Source organism: Dryas octopetala, chromosome 7 (genome assembly GCF_963921425.1).
Source record: "Dryas octopetala chromosome 7, drDryOcto1.1, whole genome shotgun sequence".
Classification (NCBI taxonomy): Eukaryota; Viridiplantae; Streptophyta; class Magnoliopsida; order Rosales; family Rosaceae; genus Dryas; species Dryas octopetala.
The window spans coordinates 14872873-14886457 of NC_141372.1; the positions used below are offsets into that span (position 1 = coordinate 14872873).

Consider the following 13585-nt stretch of genomic DNA (forward strand, 5'->3'; position numbering starts at 1 on the left):
GTGGGAAACTAATAAATGAACAGTTCAAATCGTTGATAACACGATCGATATATGAGATTCTATATATAAAAGAACGATTTATACATTTGAATAATAAAATTTTATTAACTCTTTCATTGAAACCTTGTCGTTTCAATAATTATGAAGACCACAACGAGATTACAACGATCAGAGCCGTTCATCATTTATGTTGATACTCAAAGATCATCCATGCAAAAAATCGGTCTAATCGGAGTTCATATACCCGTTCGATTATTATTATAAGAATCACGATCGTTCATACACCTTAAACGTCAAACCTAACTTTTACATCTCTGATCAGAGCCGTTTATTTTATTCGTTTATACTCAAAGATCATCCCTGCAAAAAATCGGTCAAATCGGAATTCATCTACTCGATCGATTAGTATTAGAAAATTCACGATCGTTCATAAATTTGAGCACCGTTACGTAACTTTTACATCTCCGATTGATCTAATTTTTTGTAATGATGATCTTTGAGTGAGGAATTAAAAATTGAACGGTTCGGATCGTTGGAAACATGATCGCATTATATGAATAACCTACATAAAATTGTAAAAAAAAAAAAAAGCAATGAGACTTTGGGCGAGGTATATGCATGTTCCTCGCCCATACATTGGGCGACAAATATGTATGTTCCTCGCCCAAAGTGACTTTGGGCGACGAGCATTAGAATTCATCGCCCAATGTATGGATCAATCACCATTTTGGTGTGTGATTTGAGGCGACAAAGTAATGTCGTCGCCTAAAGTTACTTTAGGCAAGGAACATCATTGTTCCACTTGTTCAATAAAGGTACAGATTTGTTTTCTCAAATTTGGTCTGCTTTTTACCCTATCAAATCTCACCCAATTCAACAAACATATACTTGTTTTAAAGCTATGCATTTCTTCTTTACAATTATATAAAAATCATTTAAATTGGAGTTCTAAAACTTAAGATAATTGACCCCAAAGTAGGGTACCCGAAACTGCCAAATTTTCAAACTTTACCAAATCTCAATTCTCTAAGATATAATACTTCAAATTTGTTTTTATGACTAATAAATGATAAAATATAACTTATACTTCAATTATAATTGAAGAAAACATAACCCAAAGGATTTAAAGTCACAAATCTGGACCTTTATTGAACAAATGAAACAATTAGTGGACCAAAACAGAACTTAAAAAAGATCGTGGACTAAAATTGAACTAGGTATAAAATAAGTGGACCAAATCTGTAATTTCCTCTATATATATATAAATATATGGCTGCAGGTTTCTAAATAATCTGAAAATGCTTTTAACATGGACGGTAAGAGATGGATGAGTAATTGTTAATGATGAAAAACCTTAGAGGAAGAGAAGGCTATTCAGTTCTTACCGTTTGAAAGCGTGTCCTTTGATAGCAGAAGCAATATAGTGAAGTTAATCACTGTTTCACTGGATCTGGTTGATTCTTGAATATGCGGTATTAATGTTCTAATTAATATGCGGTATTATTGAATATGCGGTATGAAGAACATGACGTAAATGATCTGATAATTGAAAATGAGCAGTCTTGTTATTCATTTTTATACATATTTAAGCTTGTGTTTGTATGTGGGGTCCTGTGGGTTGGTGAATGGTCCATGTGAATGTAAACGATGATTAATAAGAGGGATGGATGAGTAATTGTTAATGACGAAAAACCTTAGAGGAAGAGAAGGCAATTCAGTTCTTACCGTTAGAAAGCCTGTCCTTTGATAGCAGAAGCAAAGCAATGTAGTGAAGCTAATTATTGGATCTGGTTTGATTCTTGAATATGCGGTATTAATGTTCTAATTATTGGATCAGGCTTTGGAAACGATTTAAAATACATATCAATCATTGTCTGATGTGCAATTTATAGTCACTTTTAACAGCATAAATTTTTCTTTGGTTGTTTAGACTAGAGTTTTGATCTTCACTTTCATGTTCAAGTTGTTTGGTTTTATGTAATCTTGAATTTTTATCAATATGATTGCAGGATGGGGGACCAATGACGACTTGATCATATCCATATTTTTATCAATATGTTCAAGTTGTTTGGTTTTATGTAATCATATTTTTATCAATATGATTGGGGCATAGAAATGCTGCTCAGAGAAAGGTTATTCGGAAGACATATGCTGAAGCTTATGGGGATTTCCGCAAGGTACAGGTTCTTGAGCTCTTTCAGCCTAAAAGGAATATAGATTATGTTCTAATAGAAGACATTTCCATTTGAGCTATCTAGGTATTAACTGAATATGCAGTTCCTTTTCTATTGTTTCGGAAACAAAAACAATGTACTTCCTGGACAGGTACACTTTAAATATATCTGTAATTCTAAACCAGTTCTAAGCTTCCCACAGATGTGTTAGTGAAAATGATCGATCATATAATGGCTGGTGGCAATGGAACAGAGTTAGCCCAGTCTCAGGGGCAATAAAGAAAGGTCCTAGCAAAGCACTGGCTATAGTCATCCATTGGTAAGCCTTCTTTTTTCAAATTTGTTAATGTTAGTTATATATATTTTGTGCAGGGCAAGTTAATTTTTTTATGGACTTACCATATCAAAGTTATATTTCATTTGAGAATTTTTTTTTTCTCCTTGCACCAAATAGATATGAGGGAGATGAGATGAACATGACTCTGGAAAAATCAGAGGCTAAGATACTCCATGAAAAGATCTCGGAGAAGGCCTACAATCAAGAGGATAGTATCAGGGTTTTGGCTACACGGAGCAAAGCACAGATCAATGCAACTCAATCACTACAAAAATGAATTATGGAATGATATCAATAAGGTATGCAAGTGAGTTTAATATAACTATTTTTGGCCTGGTATCCTCATATTTCTTTTCGTGCTCTTTTCATGATTCTGTTGGCAGCTTTGCGCGCAAAATATCTTTGTAGTTTGGAAGGCTATACTTTTCTTCTACAGAATATAGGTTTTGTGTTTCAAGAAAAGGACTGGGAATAAGGAAAACATGCTTAAGTTGTATTGTTAGTATTAACAGAATCATGAATGGTTGACCAAGATGACCCTTTTCTTCATTTCTCATCATTGTTGTTGTAAAAATGCGTCTAGGCCTTTTTAGAACGATAATTGAAAGGAAGAAAAGAAGAAAAGAAACCTGGATGGATATGGCAACCTTAAAAGGCTTACGTAATGCATTGCATACCTCCTTTCTTATATTTTAAGAGAATTTGGATTTGATGAGTGTTTCTATGTATACAAGACTTGAAAACTGACCCCAAGGATGAGTACCTTGCAACACTAAGGGCCACAATTAAGTGCTTGATTCGCCCTGAGAAGTATTTTATATTATGAAATAAATTGAAATTCAAATTGATTTAAACAAACACAACAGAGATAATCTATCCAAATTGATCAAGCATTCTTTAGATATGTCTCCTTGCTATGCAATGTCTACAGATGTTTGGTGTCAGTCAAAGTGAGTCAAGTTCTGTTTTTTGTGTTCTATGCCAAAAAGGAAGTCCTGTCCATTGTTTTATTGGATCAGCTGTTCATCCAATAAATATTTTCTTTGGTGATCCAACAAAACTCTCTCTTCTATGAATCTTTCAATTTCATTTCATTCATTTCAAGGATAGACATAAAACTTTGACTCTAGTGTATGAAAAACACTAAAGCCTTCCCTAAACCATCAATTGAAAAAAAAAAAAAAATTGAAAGAAATACTGAAGACTTGTGAAAACATAGCAGGTAGAATAATATAGCTGATGCATGGCAGTTGCCACTATAAATAAGTCCCGGAAGTAGTATAAACATATAATATATGTACCAAAAAGAAAAATCATGATATCTTCAACTTCCAGTAAAGTATATATCATGCTCTGTAGCTTGTTGCCTCATCTTTTATGTTCAGCTCATTTCATCATCAAACATTGCTTTTGCTTCTGCTGCTCCTACTGAAGCATAGGCGCTTCTCAAATGGAAAGCCAACTTCACAAGGGAACAAAGGATTGTGTAGCAACGTTGGAGCTTTGCACCCTTGCAAACATGGCTCAAAAAAGGAAAAGGACTACAAAATCATATTTGTAATCATATTTTCTATTGTAGCAGAACTTTTACTTCTATCTGCTATCTTTACAATTACTTTTGTAGTAGAAGGAAAAAGGAAGCATCAGCATCTAGAACAAAACATCACGCATGAAGAGGTTTCTTTTTCAGTACTAAATTTTGATGGAAAAACCATGTATGAGGAAATCATAAGGGCGCGCAACTGAGGATTTTGATTCTAAATATTGCATTGGGAAGAGTGGACAATGAAGCGTCTTCAGAGCAAATTTGTCATCCGCCAACGTAGTTGTAGTGAAGAAACTCCATCTTCTGTGCAATGGTGAGAACAATCTTCAAAAGGAATACTTGAATGAAATAAGGGCATTAACTGAGATACGTACGGCACCAAAACATTGTGAAGCTTTATGGTTTCTGTTCCCATAAGCTGAATACATTTTTGGTGTATGAGTATCTTGAAAGGGGTAGCACAGATCATAGAGCTAAGGAACTGGAGTGGAGTAAAAGAGTGAATATTGTTAAAGTTGTAGCTCATGCCTTGCTTTACATGCACCACGATTGCTTGCCACCAATTGTTCATCGAGACATATCAATTAAGCAAGAACATTTTGCTGGATTCTAAAAATGAGGCATCTATTTCAGACTTTGGCACTGCTAAGTTTTTAAACCCAGACTCAACTAGTTGGACTGCCCTTGCAGCCACATACGGATATGTGGCACCAGGTACGTAACATTGTTGTTCTCTATCCTCTATATTTAACACTATATATGCTTTTCTTTTTTATGTCAATGCTTATTTTTCATTGTTAAGCATAGTTTAAAACGTTTCACTTTTAATTAATCATCGGTAGCATTGATACTCGCATGTTACTAATAATTGCACTGCTATATAAACGTAAGAACGACGTACGTGCAGAGCATATATAAAAAGCTTGCTTTGTAATCTTGCAGTTATCTATCGTTGATTATATTCCTCTTTTTCGGTCTTCTTCAATAAAATTCTGTTAGATAATTTTCAAATATTTGTAATTTGAATTGAATCAGTGTGTCTTTTGGGAAATGTTACTAAACTTTCTTTAGAGGTTTTATGTTCATAGAGTCATAACCTTTCATGAAAATGTATGATTCAAATGGTATCATACCTCTTGAATAAATATTTCAAATGAATGGTTGCTATACCATTTCAGAAAGGGCACGTTGGATTTATTATAAAAAGAGAATTCTCTGCAGAATTTTTTACTGAAAAAACAACTATTATCTCATTCTCCATCTTTTCACCAAAATCAAATACAAAGAACTAATTTCTGCAGTTTTAGTTCTTTGTGAAACTTGAGTATTCTTGTTATATCCATTCGTGTGTTTGGTTTGTTTTTGGATGTGCAGGACATTAACAAACAATAGTTTTACTAGGCTTCATTTTATCCATAGGGCATATTTGCAAATCCTTCTGCACACAAGAAGTGAGGGTAAATATTGTTTGAAAATTGTTGGAAAAAATTGTTGGAGTTCTTATGAGTTGTGGCTGCCGAAAGGATGACAGAAACTTGCTTTCAACCACACCATTTTGTTGTGGTGTATATGCAATAGAAGTTTCATGCACAATTCCAACAGATTCACAATAGGATGGAAAACGAAATTCTCCACCTCTATCTGATCTAAGATACTTGATTTTAGTTTCACAAAGATTTTCTACTTCATTTTTATAGATCTTAAATTTTTCCAGCACTTCATCCTTAGTATGCATGAGATAGACATATCAAAATCTATTAAAATCATCTATAAAGGTGACAAAATATTTCATATTTCCTTTTGTAGGTGTACTATGTAAATCACATACATCACTATGAATAAGTTGCAATAAAGTAGATGTTCTTTCTATCTTATGAAAAGATTTCCTAGTGATCTTGGTATGCAAACAAGTAGCACACTTATCATTCACATCATTTACATGCTTTGGAATTAATTCAAGGTTAGACATGTCATTCATCTTTTTGATATTGACATGACCTAATCTATTATGCCATAAAGATAAGGAGTAATTATTTGCTTGTATGTGGATGACATGTTATGTAACAACCCGACCCAAATTTCTTTAAAAATTTGAAAATTTTTATTCAACTTTGTTCATTTTAAGAGATTTTATAAGGAAACGAAATTTAAAAGACCTCGGAAAATTCTTACTAAATTACTTTAGAAATGTTTTAAGAATTCAATTGGTGTATTCACTGACAATTGATTTAACGTTATTTCAAAACTTATCGACTAAAAGTGTAACATTTTTAAATTTGTGAGACCCTATATCTTACAAGGATTTATTCTAAATATTTTGAGAAATTATTTTGATAATTTTGAGAATTTATTTGGTAAATAAAAAAAAAAAGTTTTGATATAATTGTTAATTTTCGTTTTAAATTGGGCTTAACCCAAAGTTGACTTTTTAAACTAGTGTGCTTTTGATTTTGACTTTTAGTCCGTTGGATAGGTCTTGAGTCCACGAGTTCGTAGACATGTAGTACGCATTGATCCGAATTACGATTTAGGAGTTACAGATCATACAAGTGTAGGGCAATTGTGTAAAATTGCACTTAAGGGTTTTTTAAAAAAATAAAAAAAAACCCACTTTTATTTCTGAAATCTCTCGTTCTCTTTCCTTAATTTCTCTAGAAATTTCTACAAATTTCTCTCCCTCTCTCTATTTATTTCTCTCTCTGCCTTCTCTTCCCCGTACCCTCCCCCTGCGCACACACCAGCCACCCTCCACTCACCATCACCGGCAACCCCTTGGCAGCCTCTGGCTCCGGCGAACACCCCCCCCCGAGCCTACTCTCTCTCCCCTCATTCTCTCTCTCCACGCACTCTCTCCCTGTTTTCTCCTCCCCCGCAACCCGCCCCTGCACATCAACCAACGTCCACCACTCTCGCCGCCGACCCAGCCTCACCGGCGCGACCCCACCGCACCGACCACCATCTCCCAATCACCCCCTTGCAGCCCAGCCCTCACACGAGAGCGAACAAGCCAGAAAATCCTCAGCCGCCGCCCCTCTCTTCGCTCAGCCATCTTCAGCCACCTGAGGTCACCGGCGTGCCTCCCCGACGCCGGCCAGCTCGCCAGCTCCTCCTCCAGCTAGCCCAGCCCGCGCGCACAGAAAACCCAGAAAAACCAGCGGTTTGGCTCCCCTCTGTTTCGCCAAATTTTCGGTTGAAATCCGGCGCCAATCACCTCCCTTGTAAGTGGGTTTTCTTCCTCTTTCTTTGGATTTGCATTTCCTCAGGTTTGTTAGCTCTGAAAATATAGAAATTTGAAACTTCAAATTATGGGATTTTAGGGCCATTTCGGAATTTCATGGATTATTGGATTAGAGTGTGTTCTTGTTGTTTTATTGGATAAGTTTCATCTCTAGGAACTCCATTTTTGTTGTTAGAACGGAAAAATTAGAGAAATTTTGGAGAAATGGTGGATTTTGGTTTGTTACCGCCACCTTGAGCGGCTACAACGGTGGTTTCAACCACCCAGCCACCACTTCCCTTAGTTAATGTGTAAAACATATCCTTAATGAGTTGGATTGTGTTGAATAGGTGGATGCCCCTTGGGTTGAAGGGAATTTCAATTTTGGATCATAATCGGACAGTCTTTAGATACCGAACTTACTCTCGGACGATGTACTCGATTGAGGGCAGCTACGTAGATTTATTTTTGAGGTTTATATTTGGTTTTGGCTATGTCATTTATAGTTGGAAAGACGGAGTTATTGTAGAATTAATTTGAGATATTTTAATACTAATTTCGTTCTAGGGAGAGCCTTTCAATCAAAGTGAACATCGGACAAGTCTCTTTTAAGTTTAGGATTCGTTTTGGGATGTTTGGGCGATGTTGGGTTGAGCCAAGGGGATTCGAAGAAGGAAGTAGTGCTTACATGGTTAATATGCTTTAAGTAAATAAATCATTGGGTTAATTGATAATGGGTGTGACAATTAGGTTCAATATTTATTGTACACTTTAATTATTATCGAGTCAAGACTAATTGAAATTATTGTTTATTCTATAGGCGAGACGACCGGGGCTCATGACGATCCGGAGGAGGATCGAAGTTAGATTTTCTCACTATGAGTGGACTAACTTTTAATTTTTTTGAAATGTTTTATATGTTGATGATTAAATTCTATTACTTGGCTATATTGAGTTAATTTGAATTTAAGCTAAAGGATTTTTGAGTTAAAATTTGGTTTTTAAATTCTTCTTTCCTAAGTTTAAATTGATATTTATGGTTTTTGTATTCAAAGTTTCATGGATTTATGAATTTAGATATTGTGAGTTGAACAAATGCATATTTGATGAGTATGGTTTTGTTAAAGAAAGTTTAGAAGGATACGAAAGGATTTGAGTTTTGTTTTTATATATTTATGATTTGGTTGTGGAAAGTGGTTTCAAAATCACCCTTTTCAGTACCCTTTTGGTTATCAAGGTTGAATAGGTCTTTAGGACCCATTACAGCACACACATAGGCTTTGGGCCGTGTGTCGTGATGCTTGACCCTTTGGGGGTGGCTCTGCGTGCACATAAGACAGAAATTTCTGACTCTGCATGCGTATGACAGATTTTCGGCTCTGCGAATGTATGACAGGTTCTCCGGGTAACTGATTTGGTTTTTTTTTTTATAAATGTATTATACAGTTTTATTGCGGTCGTTTATTTTAAGTTTATAAGCTACTAAGAATTTTAATGTTTGAATTTTATTTGATAAAGAGTTTGTGCTTCGGTTTGGTTTATTGAATTATGATAGCAACTTTGAACGTGTTCTGAAAGCGTTTTAAAATTGGGGGATTTCAAAAAGCAACATGAGGTCTTAGAGTTAAACGTGTTTATAAAGGGTTTTTCTGAAAATGTATTTAATCTTTGATTTCATTTTCATTTAATTGTCCACTCACTGAGTCTATCTCACAGTTCTTCTTATTTGTCTTAAATTGTTTCCCCCAGGTAGTAGTTTCAGTGGAGGTCGAGCCAATCACGTCGAGGCATTTTACGTCCATTTCCCTACTCGGACCCTGTAGGCGTCATTTTATTTTTTTTGTAAAAATTCCTTGTAATAGAATAGTGGCTCTGATAACCACTCTTAAATTTTAAGTTGGTTTTCTTTGAAATTGTTGGGTCTGAGACCCTTTGGTTGTGGTAGTGGTGGTTGCTGTTTTAGAAGTGCTTTTACAGGTTTTGAAATTTTTTGGTTAGTCCATTTTCAGGGGATGTTCTGCCGAATTTTCGATAAGATTTTCCTTGATTTTGGATCCCATAGGACCTCTTCGGGTTTCATGGTTGAATCCGGGGGCGGTTCTGTCATGTTAATCTTTGGAACAGATATGGAATCTATAACAAAACAAAAGAATTATTTTTCATCATGCTTTAATATGAAAGATATGGGCAGTGCCGATGTAATTCTTGGCATGAAAATCAAAAGATGTAATGATGAATTGATGTTGACACAATCACATTACATAAAAAAGATACTAAAGAGATTCAATTTCTTTGATTTGAATCCAGTATCAACACCTTTTGATCCAAATATAAAGTTATATCCTAACAAAGGTAGGGCTATGAATCAATTAGAATATTCTAAAATGATTGATTGTTTAATGTATGCAATAACATGTACTAGGCCGGATATTGCATTCGCAGTGAGTAAACTAAGTAGATTTACTTGTTGTCCTAGTCAATTGCATTGGAATGCAATTACAAGAATATTTAAATATCTAAAGGGTACTTTGGATTATAGAATTTGGTATAGTGGATATCCTAATGTATTAGAAGGATATACTGATGCCAATTGGATAAATGATTTTGAAGATCATAAGTCTACAAGTGACTGGATTTACTCGGTGGAGGAGCCATATCTTGGTGCTCAAAGAAACAAACATGCATATCGGACTCCACCATGGCAACCGAATTTGTAGCCTTGGCTTCTTGTAGTAAAGAAGCCAAATGGTTAAGAAACTTATTAATAGAGATTTCAGTTTGGTTTAAATCAATGCCTCTTATCTTTATTCATTGTGATAGTCAAGCACCACTATCAATAAGGGCTTATTGTAAAGTTTATAATGGTAAATCTAGGCATATTGCCTAAGACTTAGTTCTGTGATGCAAATGATTACTGATGGAGTTATAACCATCAATTTTGTAAGATCTTGTCAAAACTTGGCTGATCCATTAACAAAAGGACTTGCAAGGGATATGGTGTGCAAGACATCAAAAGGGATGGGGTTAAAGTGACAGGACCGCCCCCGGATTCCACCCTGAAACCCGGAGAGATCCTGCGGGAATCCAAATTCAAGGAAAATTCTACCGAAAATTCGGCAGAACCTCCTCTGAAAATGGACTAACCCAGAAATTCCAAAACCTGTTAAAAAGCACTTCTAAACTACAACCACCTCTACCACAAGTAATACATAAGATCTCAAGCCCACCACAAGTAATACAACTCTAATCAGAGCATATCTACTCCTTTATACAATTATATCTCATTTTATTTATTTCAAAGGAAAACCTTAAATCCTAATATATCTATAACTGGAGACGAGAACTCGAATGCCTCGACGTGTTACGGTCCGACCTCGGTGATCGCTACTACCTGGGGGAAACATCAAAAACAAAATGTGAGAAAAACTCTCAGTGAGTGAACAAAATAAACTTCAAAACCTTTCATTTGAAAACCATTTTATAAAACTGCTCGGGCTGAAAAATATCCAATTTTGAACTGAAAATGAATATTAATTGAAAACATCTTTGTAATGAACTCTTTCACAACTTATCCAATACCTTACATCATCAACATAATTCCAATAGAAAGTTTCTATATAACAACTTCAACTTTGAAATTCCTTTTGAACATGGAAAATAATGAGAAGTAATAGAAATTCTGTATCTTATAAGATTTCTAGCTAAAACCTCTTTTGAGTCTTGAACTGATAAAAAAAATAACTAAAAATGTTTTTATCTTATAAAGTTTTTAGTAAAAACGTTGGCCATATAAGTACCCATTTGACGGGCTCCACATTGGTACCGTACAAGACCGTCGCACCAAGTGGACCGTCTTCATAACCTTCCACCCGTACCGTCGCAACGCCGTCATACGAGTGGACTTAGGGTGTCCCTTGTACCGTCGAATCGCCGTCATACAAGTGGACATACGGTGGCCCTTGTACCGTCGAATCGCCGTCGTACAATAAGCCAAAGTGTCATACATGCACGTAGATTGCCCTTCCACCCGCACCGTCGCAACGCCGTCATGCGAGTGGACTTAGGGTGTCCCTTGTACCGTCGAATCGCCGTCGTACAATAAGCCAAAGTGTCATACATGCACGTAGATTGCCCTTCCACTCGCACCGTCGCAACGCCGTCATGCGAGTGGACTTAGGGTGTCCCTTGTACCGTCGAATCGCCGTCATACAAGTGGACATACGGTGGCCCTTGTACCGTCGAATCGCCGTCGTACAATAAGCCAAAATGTCGTACATGCACGTAGACTACCCCCAAAGGGCGAGGCATCCCGGCACACGGCCCAAAGCCTATGTGTGTGCCGTGATGGGTCCCAAAGACCTATCTGTATTTATACCTGTGGGTGAGGGTACTAATATGGCGATTTAGAAATCGCTCTGCCACTTTCTAAAACCATTCTTGTAAATAGATAAAATCAACGATTTCTTAAGCTCTTCACATCCTCAAATCATGAAATTAATAAATCGTCTCAAAATAGTCTAGCTCTTAAAACCATAAGCCTTTTAATATCTACCAATTTCCAAATCGTTAACTATTACTCTCAACCACAATCATCCAAAATCATTAACATCACCAATTCAACCATGACAATTCACAAAGATATAATTGAATGACTCAGCAGCAAATCAATAAGTATTCCCTTATAAAGTTAATAACATCAAGGTATTATCAATCAAAGGGGCAATCCATAGCAATCCATATAATGCACTAACAGCCCAAAAGCATTATCAATTAATCTTGTAAGGCATAATCCAATACCCAAATAATCTCAAAGAAGTTATTTTCTCAATTTAACCACAAGTATCCATTATGCATTACCAACAACTCCTATAATCTAAAACACCGACATCATAACCAAAACAGCATCAGTTCAATCAATAACCAAATTCCACGCACACCAAAAATTCACATCAATGTATTCCACAGTAACAGCCATTTATATGAGTAATACTTATACTCAATTGAAAACAACTAAACATAAATATTCATAATTAATGCTCTTTCACGACACCATTGCTCGGATACCAAATCCGGCAGCATAACGGCATCGGGAATGAGATTTTCCGAGCCTGTATACCTGTTAAGACCAGACAACCAACAATTCGATATACAGGGTTCACAATTTGGCCGTTCAGCAGCCAAAATGGGCGGTAACCACCACGCACGGTGGCTGCCCGGCCCCTAACAACATGCAAACACTTACCGATACGCAAACGGACCCTAGAATTGGCCTCTTGATGTCCTGGGGAGGCTGATTTACAAGGAAGACCGCTCGACCCGCCACCACCAGTGGCGGAGCTGGCGGTGGTAGCAGCAAAGCATCACCTCGACAGAAAATTTTAATCCAAAACAAGCCCAAATTCAGTCCAACAATTTACAAGCAACAAATAAAAGGATTTAGGACAGAAATTTAGTCACAACAACTCAACCCGGCCACCACACGCGGAGGCGCTCGCGGTGGCTGTGAGTTTCAAACAGGGTTTTTCTATTCTAGGATCAGTTTGGGTACCTCACTCGACGAAAACACCGCCGGAAACACCAGAAACTGGCCGAAGAAGACAGCTGGCCCTGTGACTTCGTTTTGCATGCTGCCGTGGTCCGATGAACGATCGGGAACCACCCCTGGACTCGCCGCGACGAGGGGGAGAAGACCCAAGTGGTCCGGCGTCGCGTCTTGGCCGGAGACGGCGGATCGTCGTCGCTTGGGTTCGATCGGGTTTGGCCTGGATTCGGATTTTGGCTGAGTTTCTGGGTGATCCGAGACCAAGGGAAGAGAGAGGAAGGGACGGCGAGCTCGGGGAGCTTTCGTCCGCCTCCATCCGCCGCCGGACGCGCGCCCACGCGCCGGTGACAGGACGGCGGTGCTGAACAAGCGAGAGAAAAGAGAGAGAGTGTGTGTCGGGGTGAGAGGAGAGAGAATAATGCCCCGAAAATTATGGATCTTTGGGTATTTAAAGCCCACACATGCAAAATTACGAAATTGCCCCTCCTTTCAAATGTCCGTATCTCTCAAATCGTAACTCTGATTTATACGTGCTTCGTGTCTACGAACTCGTGGTCTTGAGATCTATCCAGCGGATCCGAAGTCAAAATCAAAGGTCAACTAATTTAAAAAGTCAACTTTGGGTCAATCCTGATTTAAAACAAAATTTAAAATAAATCCAAAACCTTTTGAATTTCCGAATAAAATCTCAAATTTTTTAAAATACAATTCAACATCCTTTTCAAAAACTTCTTAAAACCATAATTGAATAAAAATTTAAATTTCTAGT

General features: G+C 36.9%; 1 long non-coding RNA gene and 1 pseudogene across 1 annotated transcript; both read left to right on the top strand.

Annotated features, from left to right (window-relative positions):
• The first annotated feature begins 1805 nt into the window (after nucleotides 1-1805).
• On the top strand, nucleotides 1806-4779 carry LOC147279980 (MDIS1-interacting receptor like kinase 2-like; annotated as a pseudogene).
• Nucleotides 4780-6728: 1949 nt separating this feature from the next.
• Nucleotides 6729-9277, top strand: LOC147279981 (uncharacterized). Its single transcript, XR_015123535.1, has 3 exons — nucleotides 6729-7275; nucleotides 8095-8679; nucleotides 9024-9277. It is a non-coding gene; the product is annotated as an uncharacterized LOC147279981 (long non-coding RNA).
• The last annotated feature ends 4308 nt before the right edge of the window (nucleotides 9278-13585 follow it).